At 37.1% G+C, this 13,185-nt stretch overlaps 1 protein-coding gene across 3 annotated transcripts in view; it reads right to left on the bottom strand.

The window, feature by feature from the left end:
* The window catches only part of LOC146687400 (netrin-G1-like), a 71,025-nt gene that overhangs the window by 40,123 nt on the left and 17,717 nt on the right, over positions 1–13,185 (bottom strand). The window lies entirely within an intron of this gene.

Genomic DNA, 13,185 nt, shown 5'->3' with positions numbered 1-13,185 from the left:
AAAACAGTAAAAAAAAATAATGCAGACTGCGAGTCAGGGCTGATTTTAACTGCATGAAGTCCAAGAAACTCTCTGCAGACAGAGGTTTTGATAGTTTGCTCGTCTAGAGCATTCAGCTGATGGTTGAAGAAAGAAAAAGAAAAGAATCAAAATGTTGCAATGACAAAGTCAAAGTCCAGACCTCAACTTGATTGAAATGTGGTGGTAGAGAATAAAAAAAGCTGTCCTTAAACAAAGTCCACAAATCACAATGAACTAAAGACATGTTGTAAAATAACTCCACAATGATGTAAGAGACCGAAAAACTCATACAGAAAATAATTACTTCAACTTATCACTGCTAAGAGTGTTTCTATAAACCATTGTCTCATGGGGTAGTATACTTTGTGTTTTTTTTTTTTTTGTTTGTTTTATTTTACAGAACTGCATAGAGTCATGTGAAAATTTTCTTCTTCATGCAGATGTACAAATCCATATTATCACTATAATTTCTCATTAAATCTTTATCTTGCATAGTACATATAGGTTCATGTTATAGATTGATGACCTTCCTATGTATCTCACACCCACTGACATTACAGAACATACAACACTGCAAGAGCGTCTAATGGGTCATCATTCATTGGCATTGCTGACATCTCTGTTACCCTCATGGCTGCTGTGTAACGGAGCACAGTTTCTATTGATGCTAGATGATCCGTCCGGGTGCACTGCCTTAGTGAAAGAGTGAAAGGAGGCCTGAACAGCAAATGATGTCCTAATCTCTGGAGCCTATACTGTACAGCCATTTATGAGGGAGACCCACATTTTACACACACACACACACACACACATATACACACATAATGTGTGAGGCAGATGCTTAAATGAGTGACATATGGCCTGTGAGATAGACAAAGTGCAACCTCCTGTTGAGGTGCCGTTTGACAGAGGATGTGGCTCGGAAGATAAATTCTGTGGCCAGTGACAGCCACTGCTGAAGAACGGATAGAGGCAATCCAACCAATCAGTTTAGCTGACAGATTTCTGGACCTGAAGCAGAGATTACATATTGAACTCAGCATAGTTTTGCACTCCAGTCATCTTCTTTAAGGCGTGCTTATTATTTCAGACTATTTTCAGACTGAACATTAACATGTTTTGGCTGGTTTACTTTGTCTGTCTATTGCTTGGAGACATATCACTTTGCATAGTAAATGTGTATTAAGTGAATTAGACTTCACTTTTTTCATGGTGATGTCTCATTTAAATTTACACACTACCCTGTGATAAATGTGTTCAATTTTAGGTGCAAAAAGAGGCTCAGAGGATATGAAGAGAGATGCAATTTGTGCACTTAAGTTTACCTTGACTAAGAAAAACAAAAGGAAGACATAATGATGACATTTATAAAGTCATATTTTTCAAGTTATTACTAAGAGTCAGACTAAATCAAACAACTTCTTTGGGTTTTCATATGGAGTGTTAACCCACATTAGCACCTACATATACAAAATAATACATGTCTACAATGATACTCTGTATGCATGCTTATACAAATGGAGTAGAGAACAAATTTATACAAAAAAGGAGAGAAACCACATTTTCAGTTCTAGCTAAAACTGACAACTTGATAACAATGATTCAGTAAGCATTTATGTTAAAAAACAAAAATGCAATTTCATCAGATTCAATGCAACAAAAATAAGCATATAAATGCAGCAAGCATTTTTTTCTTGCAGTGTGGGTGGCCAAAGTAAATGTGACAACCAGAAGCACTATTTGCATGATAAAATCTGAGGGGGTAAGGGAAAAAACAAGAGTTTATCTAGATTATCTAAACCACATTATTTGGAGGTTTATAGAAAATAGCAGTGGACTTAAAATGGAAAAGTTTAAATTAGCAAGATTTTGAATAATTTTAATAGAGGTTGATAATTATTTTGATAATATAATATTATGATAATTTTCCACTCACCCACACTTTTTCTTCCCCGGTAAATCTGACTAACCTGTGGGCTTCCTGAAATACACAACAACATGACTTCTTGGTACTTTGGAGATTGTTGTAGTATAATTCTGTGGTTTCCATTCTTATTCATGAAATCTGCAACTACAATTTTTAAGATGCTTCAGTATTTGTTTATATGTACAAATTGAAGTAAAAGTGCAATATGAACCCTATGGTAATATTAATCTGTGACCTGCGTGTGCCTCGCTAGTTTGTGCTGAGACTTCAGTAACTTATTTGACTCAGCACCTCTGTGGCAGCAAAATCTCTCCCATTGGACCTGACGTGTTGCTGGATTAATCAGCCCATCATCCTGCTCGGCCTTGCACCTCCTGACTTGCCGCATGACACCTGCAGACCTGTTGCTGGCCCAAATCAGAATCAGAATCAGAAACTTTATTGTCATTGTCATGAGAACAACGAAATTAAGAATGGTCCCCGATCATTGCATCATCCCTAGCAATATCAAAATATAAATAAAACAATAAAATTCAATAAATAAAATAGATAGAATACTTAAAATACTAATAAGATATAACAGTAAAACATTCACATACATTCCCACACACATGCTTCAGACCGTGCATAGATTAACACAAGAGTGGCGTGATGGACATTTTTTTGTAGTATTCAGATGTGTTATTGCAGTTGGATAACAGCTGTGTTTGAGTCTATTAGTCCTTGCTCTGATTGCCCTGTACCGTCTGCCTGAGGGCAACAGTTCGAACAGGGAGTGGCCAGGATGTGAGGTGTCTTTTATGATGTTTTGGGCCTTTTTAAAACAGTGGGCGTTGTGTAGAACTTCCAGTGTGGGGAGCAGTGTTGGTCAAGTTACTTGAAAAAAGTAATCAGTAACTAATTACTGATTACTCCCCCCCAAAAGTAATCCCGTTACTTTACTGATTACTTATTTTCAAAAGTAATTAATTACTTAGTTACTTAGTTACTTAGTTACTTTTTAAAAACACGATTTACAACCTGAAGAGGTGATAAAGTGATAGATCTTTCAGCCCAATTCTACTTTTTCTACATAATCCATCATACAAAATGTAATCAAATGGAAAAGTCTCTTTTTTTAACTTGTTTTATCAGTTTTAATCTTTTAACTTTATGCATCAAGCAAAACATTTAATTATATGCAACATTCTCTGACTTGAATAAATTAGTTTAACATTTAAACCTATTTTCTACACATTCCAGCACATAAAATAAAATATTTTTTGTGTTTTCACTCACTCTTTCAAACAGATGCAAGTAAAACACAGCAGAAAATAAATAAAGTCAAAGACTCAGCGGTCCTTTTGCTCTATTTTCACCTGTAAAGCAGGAGAAGGGTAGGCGGAGGGTTACCCTGGTGTAGGTGTGCTGCGGTCAGTTGAAGAATCCGCGCGAGTGTCTCTGTGAGTTTCCCATCATGTCGTAGCTACTCGGTGCTTGCTCGGAAGTTTAGGGGTTTTTTTCGCTGTAAAAAGAAGTTTTCTTCCCACGCACGATGGACGCTAATGTTTTTGTCACTTTTTATGGAATCAAGCTCAAAGTAAGGTCAGTACTTCCACACTTTAAACGCTGCACGCTCATACTCTCTCCCGCACTCGATATATTATCCATTGTTGATCTGCACACAGCTGCTGTCACCAACGTCGCACTTGCTTACGTCACTGTCATGAGACATTCTCGCAAAAAAAAATCACGGTTTTAGTAACGCAGTAACGCAGCGTTCCTACGGGAAAGTAACGGTAATCTAATTACCGATTTTGCAATAGTAATCCCTTACTTTACTCGTTACTTGAAAAAAGTAATCAGATTACAGTAACGCGTTACAAGTAACGCGTTACTGCCCATCTCTGGTGGGGAGAGGGCAGCCAGTGATCTTTTGGGCGGTGTTAATGATCCCTTGGAGTGCTTTCCTCTGAGCCCCTTTATCACACAATCGGATGCCCATCCTCATTCATGGGGTGCACCAGAGGAGGAGAAACCCTGACAAATGACAGTTTGAAGATGTAACTCGGCTGCGATTCAGTGTTCAGGTAGTTGATCCAAGAAAACCAAAATGGCGATAATTTGAGCTGAAGCGCCACTCGACAAAATCAGAAGATGCCCATCAGATGTGACAATAAATTCTCAACTCTCAGGAAAACTCTCTTTTGAACTGAACTCATACTGTTCCTGGCTTTAAGTGAGGATGATACATTTGTAATGATGCACAGGCGACAGGCCAAAACGATGATATCCAGGAATGCACATGTGTATAGTGAGCACAGAGGCTGGGTGTTGATCTTTTCAGGGCTTGGTATAAATTGGACAGAAAAGACAGCTGAGATGAGCCATGGTGAGATATTGGTAGAGTCAGAGCTTTGGCAGAAACTCAATAGAGCTTTAATGACCTGCAGTCAGGGCCAGCAGTGGTTCACAACAGAGCCAGACTTTTCATTCTTCTGACCTTCAGAGGAATGAAGGACATCCGACCTGTGTGTGTGTGTGTGTGTGTGTGGGCGGGCTGGCTGGCTATCATATCATTTCTGAGGTCGGTGGGATATGAGTGTTACTGACCTGACGACACATAAGTTAAATTATATATAAAACATGTACATTTAATACACAAGACAATAGGATAGTTTAAACTAAATATTTTTAACAGTAAAATTATACTTATTATAAATTGCAGGAGCTTTACAGAGGAGATAAAAAAAAAAGTTAATATAACCATTACTTAACCTCAGAGATGTGAAGTAATGAAGTACAAATACTTTGTTACTGTACTTACATAGAATTTTCAGGTATCTGTACTTGAGTATTTATTTTTCTAGCAACTTTTTACTTTCTACTCCTTACATTGCATCTGGCTAGCACTACAGAAGATACGGAAATGTGAAGGGAGGAGGATTTTTGTCAGGTAATTTTAAGGAAGCTGTAGGAAGACAGACAGGACAGGAGAGGAAGAAAAAAGGTTAGATTTAAAGGTAAGGCCTGCTCAGTAACACTCGATAAACTGCAAATTTAAAGCTTATATCTGATGTCATAATTTTAATCACATATTGGTTTTGTATAGGATGTGTTTTGATAAATTATGTATTTTCATATTGTGAAACCTCCTGCAAAACAAACTAAGTATACTATGTCTGTGTTATTCAAATGTTGCATGAACATACTGGATAGTTTTGTGCAGGATAAGCAGGTTAGCTTGCAGTAGAATTCACAGTGGCTGTGGTGCTCGTGGTCAGATTTAGGTTTACATCAAGTGTAGCAGAGATCATTTTGCATTAAGCTGATTAATTCAAATTAACTGACTGAATTCCAACTTTATACTGTGAGTATAAACAGTATAGTGTCAGTGAAAGGGATGGACATTAGGCATGATAACTGCTCAAACTGTGTACATCTTGCTTGATTCTGATGTGTAAATCCACAATCAGCAGCACATCAGCTGATTATATCCTGCAGACTAAGAAAATCTACTGAAGCTCACAACAGAAATTACTGTGATTTTTTTTTTTTTTTTTCCCCTGTGCTGAGCCACTGCACAGATATTAGGGTTCCCCCACCTTCTGAATCTCACTTTAACCCTTAACTGCATAGAAAGCAAAGAAAGAATGCCTGTATGAATGGGTGTAAATGGATGAATGAAGCAAGTTGTATAAAGCACTTTGAGTGCTCGGATAGAGTAGCACAGCACTATATAAGAACCAGTCCATTTACCAGTTACAAAAAGGTAGGAACTCAAGATGCTACATAAAGATGGCAGAAAAATATTAAATCTAACGAAGGAAAAAAAAATAACGCAGGGGAAAAAAACCCTCAAGGACACAAGGTTGGAAAAACAGACTGATATACAAAACCGAACATGGAAAACAAAAAATCTGAGAAAGAGGCTATATAAAGGTCTTATATATAGATCTTAGGCTATATATGCATTCTCAGGGGAAACTGACAATGTCACACAAGTGAAAACAATTAGGGCAGACATTACAAAAGGCAAGAAAACAAAGATAAGAACAAAAGACACCAAAGACACAAGATATAAAATATTTTCAAAATAAAACAGGAAATTAAGATTAGCCAGTCCTTAAACTCATGACAAAAAATTTAGCCCCATGACAAATGTAATAGCAAGAGTTTTTATACCCGTCAAAGATAATAAATAAGACATATACTCAATGGTTATTTGAGAAAACTGTGCAAATACACCAGTATGTTCCTCTGAGTGTCACGCATGACACCGCATACTGCAGATAAAATCTTATGCATGAGATAGTTATGCAAACAACATATCGGAGGGTGTTGTAATGTGTTATTGGTGCAGACGTTTGATCAAAACGAAAACACAAACTTCTCCCGGCGCTCGTGTTTTAATTTGCCACATGCCAAACACTCCGCCCTTTGGAACACAGCTCTTGCCAAAGGAGTCCCTTTGAGGGTTGCAGCACAGCCAGTCTGGCCTTTTAAAGTACACTGCTTGGCAAATCAAGCGCACCACGATCCAGTGCCCCAGTCTTGATTGGGATTCACAGGGTGTCAACAGACTAGGAGAAACGCACTCCACATTAATTAACACCTGGCCTCATTATCTATCCCATGTGGCAGAGTTCCAGTGGGGTATATTTAACACTGCCTTATTATCATGGGGGAGGTGAGCACTTGATTCTGTGTATGAAATTTGTGCATTTATGTATGGAGAAGTGAATTAATGTGTTTTGTACTTGTGTATTTGTGTGGCTGATTTTGCTTGTATATGTGGATATGTGGATGTGTATGTTTATACACCCATGTGTATCTGTGTATTGCTGTGTGTGCTTTGTAGGTATCTGCTTTGTGTGGGATATATCCTCTCTTGTGTCAGAATTCAATAAAAAGCTTTAGCAATGCTATAAAGAGTGGATGTTTCAGTGATTAATAGAAGATGTTTAATTCTCTTTGGTAGATTTCTATCTCTTTGCCTACTTATATGGCACAATTTATATTTCTCTTGTCAAGACCTGTCAGACAGAACACTTAATGCAGTCAGATATTTCTGTGTAAAAAAAACACCACTCAAATTTAAAAGGTTTTGATTCTGTATAAAGTAAGCAAGTGTGCAAAAGTAAATTGGACAGGCTGGACAGACTAACATAATTTTAAATAGCGGACATCATGGACATCACCAAATATTGAGTTTCTTCCCTTGAGATGCTTCTCCGGGTTTTTACTGCAACCATCTTCAGTTTCCGCTTGTTTATGAGTGCCTATCTTCATTTTTGTGTTCAGCACTAAAAACAGACTCTGCTGGGTTAAGATCAAACTATCCAATTTCTTTGCCTTGAAAAACTTATTTTTCTTTGGCAGTTTATTCTGGGTCATTATCCACTTGCACTGTGAAGTAATCAGTGATCAGTTCTACACCATCTGGCTGAATCTGAACAGACTGTATAGCCCTGTACTCTTCAAAAATCATTCTCCTATTTATATTAGCACTCACATAATAAATAAATAGTAGTAGTTTCACTGGCAGCCATACAGATCCATGATCTAACACTGTCTCCATTATGTTTGATGCTATTCTTCAGACTATGAGCTGTTTCTTTCCCTATCCATACTTTTGCCATCATTCTTGTGAAAGTACAAAGGAGTATTAGGGGCACATTAAAAAAATACTATCAATCATTTTGAGATAAAAGTTGAGATAGTGTTTACAATTGTTGTTTCAAGACAAACTGCCATAGATGCTATACCCTCTAAGTTAGTGAAATCATACTTCAGAATCAGCTTTAGTAACAAGGAAGGAAATAATTTTTCTTTTGTCACATAAACATATTGTGGTGATGAGTATAAGGATGCTGAAAAGCTGGTGCAGAAATCTGCGGCTGCGGCGGCTCAGTCAGAAAAACCACACAAACTTGGAAGAGTGGATTTGTACAAAATTAAATTTCTGTTCATGGCTAGATGCAAGGATGGTTACACCCTTGCACAATAAAGAGGAAGTATGTTTTATCACAAGACGGCTGATCAGTTTGTTCCACTATCTCTACTACACAAGGCTTTTTTGTAAAGGGTATAGCAAATATGGCAGTTTGTCTTTCTCAAAATATTATTTCAACTTTTTCCTCAAAATACAATTTTGACTATTTTCAAAATGATCAACAATACTGTTTTTTTTTTTTTTTTTTTTTTTAATATGGCCTTATTCTATGTCATAAAGCTTGCATTCATATGTTCAAAGAATCATTTTCCACAACTGGGCACAGCCTTTAAGAGCTTTTTATAGAGTTTAAGCAGTGGTTTACACCTTTTCTAAACTGTCTGTATTTCTATTGCTGGAGGTGTCTGTCCATTGTAGATGTCATCAATGATACATCTGCCTCCTCAGGACTATTTTTGACTTGGCTAGACACTGAGATGTGGTTTCTCTTAATCAAGGGAAAAACTCTGTGATCATCCACTCGAGATGTCTTCTGTGATCTTTCAGGCTTGTTGGTGTTGTTGAGCAGGCCTGTAGATTCACTTTCTTTGAGGGTGGACCAGATTGCTACTCTAACCACTATTAGCAAGTTTTTGTCATCTTTCTGATAGATTTATTTTTTTCTTCATTTTAATAATGGACCTCTTTCAAATGCACCAGCAGCTCTTTGGACCTCATATTGAGATTTCCAATAGGCAGCTACCAAATGTAAGTTCATGAGAAAGAATCAGCTCCAGATTTTTTATCTGCTTAATTTGTCATGAAAGAAAGAAAGAAGAAAACAGCCCTCACTTGCCATAAACCTGCTCAAAAGTCCAGTTATTTTTAAGCGTCTAAAAATGGAGAACTATTTACAAAATTGCCTGTATTTCTTACATAATTAGTGCAGTATTTTTAAATCAGTTGAATTAAAGCTAAAAGTCACTAGATTAGTCCAACCTCGTTTTGACTATTCAATTTAAAATGCACTTTGGTGTTGTACAGAGGCAGAATTACAAAAAAAATCATTGTCCAAATACTTTGACAGTATTTTTGGAAGAGTTGTTTTCTGTACCTATAGTAAGAACCCAGCAAGACGTGAAAAACCACAGAATTACATTTTGAGCCTTTGTCTTATGTGACTGCATATATTGACATATACTTTTTAGCACATATACTCTTTGTTTGCCAGTTTAGTCACAGATATCTTGCACATCTTGTGTTTATGTCTTATACACAAATATTAAGTATGAAACTTGCTTATAATAGAAGCCCACCTCAAGTTTCCATAGCAATGCAAAACAGTAGGTTGTGTTTACATTTGGAGATTGGAAGTGATTTATTTACACCTTCTAGCAAACTTTTATTTGCATGAATTTTTTTTTTTTCCATTTTGGCTAAATGCCATTTTGTTTTTACATGATACAAAGTCTTACTTGCATGCCTGTGTCAGTGAAATCAGTATTTACCTGTCCAGACATGAGCAATCATATCAGGGTTCAGAATAGTGGTCCACAAACTTAAGGTCACAATGACCTTGATATTAGATCTAAATCTAATCAGTTAATCCAAAAGTGCAAGTAAATGACTCCAAACAGTCCTAAAGAGATCATATAAACCATTGTTTCAGGCATAATTCTGAACTAATACCAGCTATAGAGTATAATCTGTAACACCTTCTTATCTACCTCTTGCCATTAAATGCATGTTCAAATGTTTTCAGCCCTGGAAGTTCATGTTCACCAAAGTCAAACTTATTAATACCAAGTAATTTGACCTCATAAACAAATTATTCCACTGGAATTAACATATTTTTCACTCTGTAGTCCAGGTAAACTTGCTTCTGCTGAGTAAAGAGGCTTGTGTCCTGTTTAACATTTGCCACATAAAACCCACAAAATGGCAACTGTTTGCATCAGTGCACTCACTTTCAGTCCTATTTGGCCCTACAGTTTGCAAGTATTTTGAAACTAAATTAGAATTAAAGTGTAATCCAATTCTTGCCTCAGAATGCTGACAGGCTAAGTATACATTGATAAGCTGCCGTGAAATCAATATTTTATTGATTTGACTCATTTGTTTCATATAAGCAGCTTGGAATCAGATAGAAATCGATCACTGGTTCTAGGTGCACTCTAATTGAGAAGAAAATCAAAAGACACCTACTCAGTCCTTAGCTGTTCACAATGGGATGCAGGGGTCATCTCTAAGAAATTGGTAGAAACTGGGATGAAATTGAAAGAGTGAAAGCAAGAATGAGGCGAGTGTAAGAGTGAAATTGCTGCATTGTTCATCAGTGTGTTAGCTCATAGTGTGTCAACTCAACCTCCATCTTTTCAGTCTGCATAGTTATTAGAGGCTTTTATTAATTTGAAATGCCAAAGTAAGGAATAAAACATTACTGAAATGTCACCATTTCACTGAGCATGATAAAATCGCACCAAACGAACACTCTTCCCCTCTGTACTTTACATCTCTACCTCTCACTTCCTCCCTCTCTTTACAGCACAGTCTCTTTCATTCTTTCTCAGCGATCAATATGGCCTGACAACATGATGGCTGGGTTTCCTAAGGGGAGGTGGGTTGCAACAGTTGCCTGTCATCTCCTAACCATTTCTGTCTTTCAAGTCTGACCCCTATTACTCAGTGCATGATTCTTTAAAAAAAATACAAAAACATAAAACAATGCTCTGTAAGGGCTGACCTTTTCAAATTTCATTTTTCTCATTTGGACTTGTTTGAGATTTTAAAGGCAACATATGGTAAGTCTGATGCAATATACAGCGGGGAAAATAAGTATTTGACACATCAGCATTTTTATCAGTAAGGGGATTTCCAAGTGGACCATTGACACAACATTTCCACCAGATGTTGCCATCAAGCCAAATATTGACGTCATACAAACAAATCAGAACATATAAGTATACAAGTTAAACCACAATAAATAAAGTGAAATGACACAGGGAATAAGTATTGAATACATGGAGATAACAAGGGGCAAAATGACATAGAAAGCCAGGAGATCACCTGAAATCTGTCAGTATTGATAGAGAAATCCTGTCCCCTATCAGTACTAATTGATATCAGCTGCTTTAGTCCTAATTGATGGCCTATAAAGGCTCCTCATTACCCAGAAGGCACACAGGAAAGACTTCATGATGGGTAAAAGCAAAGAACTCTCTCAAGATCTTCGTAATCCTATCGTTGAAAAGCATTTTGATGGGAATGGTTATAGGTGCATTTCCAGAATGCTGAATGTTCCTGTGAGCACTGTGGGGGCCATTATCCGGAAATGGAAAGTGCATCAGTTCACCATAAACCTGCCACGATCAGGTGCTCCACGCAAGATCCCTGTCCGAGGAGTCCAAAGAATAATCAGGAGGGTTCTCCAAGAGCCAAGAACCACTCGGACAGAACTTCAGGAAGACCTTGCATCAGCAGGTACTGTTGTTTCAAAGAAAACTATAAGCAATGCACTGAACCGCCATGGCATCCATGCACGCTCACCACGCAAGACTCCATTGCTGAACAAAAAGCATGTCAAGGCTCGGTTAAAATTTGCGCAACAGCATTTGGAGAAGCCTGTGGATTATTGGACGACTATAGTATGGTCAGATGAAAGCAAAATTGAACTTCTTGGCAGTCATTCTACACACCATGTTTGGAGAAGAAATGGCACTGCTCACCACCCCAAGAACACCATACCAACAGTCAAGTTTGGGGGTGGAAGCATCATGGTTTGGGGCTGCTTTTCAGCAAGGGGTACTGGCAGACTTCATATTATTGAAGGCAGGATGAATGGAGAGATGTACCGGGACATTCTGGATAAAAATCTGCTGCCATCTACCAGGAAGCTAAAAATGAAAAGAGGGTGGACATTTCAGCAAGACAATGATCCCAAACACAAGGCCAAGGAAACAATGAAGTGGTTTCAAAGAAAGAAAATCAAGTTGCTTGAATGGCCCAGTCAATCACCTGACCTAAATCCCATAGAAAATCTATGGAGAGAACTGAAGATTAAAGTTCATAAAAGAGGCCCAAGGAACCTTCAAGATTTAAAGACCGTTTGTGTGGAAGAATGGGCCAGAATCACTCCTGAGCAATGCAGACGACTGGTCTATCCATACAAGAGGCGTCTAGAAGCTGTAATCACCAACAAAGGCTTTTCTACAAAGTATTGAATAAAGTGTGTTCAATACTTATTCCCTGTGTCATTTCACTTTATTTATTATGGTTTAACTTGTATACTTATATGTTCTGATTTGATTGTATGACTTCAATATTTGGCTTGATGGCAACATCTGGTGGAAATGTTGTGTCAATAGTCCACTTGGAAATCCCCTTACTGATAAAAATGCTGATGTGTCAAATACTTATTTTCCCCGCTGTAAATATTATCACCTTAACAGAACAGTGCAGAATTGTTTTGGTCATGTTTGTGGATAATTTGAAGCTACAATTGATAAGCTGTTTGCCTGCTTAGCTTAAAGACTTGAAAATGGAAAGTTAATTTGCTTCATTAAATATAAAAAATAACAAATTGGATAACTTTTTAAGGAAGATGTATATTTTCACCTTATGATACTGTAACAGTAAAGCAGTAAAATGTAGAATCTATAGTCTGTAACTCAACTTTTTGAACATTTAGCTCCAAATGAAGGTGGTGCCAATATCCAGATGCGGCCTCATGTAATTCTTGGACATTCTTGCCAGCCACAAAAAAAAAAAATCACATTATACAAACCCAAGTTAAACTTTTAATCTCTTCCTCCAGGGACCATTTCTCGTATCCGGGCACTGATTTAATTAAAAAAAAATATTATACATCTTTATATACAAGCTATATCTCTCTATATATCTATAGATTGATATTCTGGGCATCTCTGCTCAAGCTTGAGACCCGAACCCAGATAAGTGATAGAAAATGGAAGCATTCATGAATAATTTTCTAATATTAAAATTTGTTTGATGATCGAAAAGATTTTTGACAAATATGCAAAAACCAAAACAAAGCAAAGCAATCGGTAAGGGGGAAACACTTTTTCCACAGTGCTGTAGATAGATTGTGCTTGTTTCAGTGCGTGTGCTCAATCTCTCTGATTAATTTCCTTGTATGAATTAACACTGCCTCTCATCTATTAATCAGCTCAATAATCATTGATCATTCTGATCAACCTAAATCCTCCATATCCAGCACAGTAGACATTTGACAAGAATGCCTTTCTGGAAATTCAACAAAATGTTTTTTTTTTCTGGAAATTGGCAAAAGAGCACTAACATTATT

Source organism: Copadichromis virginalis, linkage group LG18 (assembly GCF_057382275.1).
Source record: "Copadichromis virginalis isolate Kocher_CV1m ecotype Utaka linkage group LG18, C_Virginalis_male_GT1.1, whole genome shotgun sequence".
In the NCBI taxonomy this organism is placed as follows: domain Eukaryota; kingdom Metazoa; phylum Chordata; class Actinopteri; order Cichliformes; family Cichlidae; genus Copadichromis; species Copadichromis virginalis.
The sequence above is the reverse complement of the archived record's forward strand: the minus strand, read 5'-3'. Positions and strand labels throughout refer to the sequence as shown.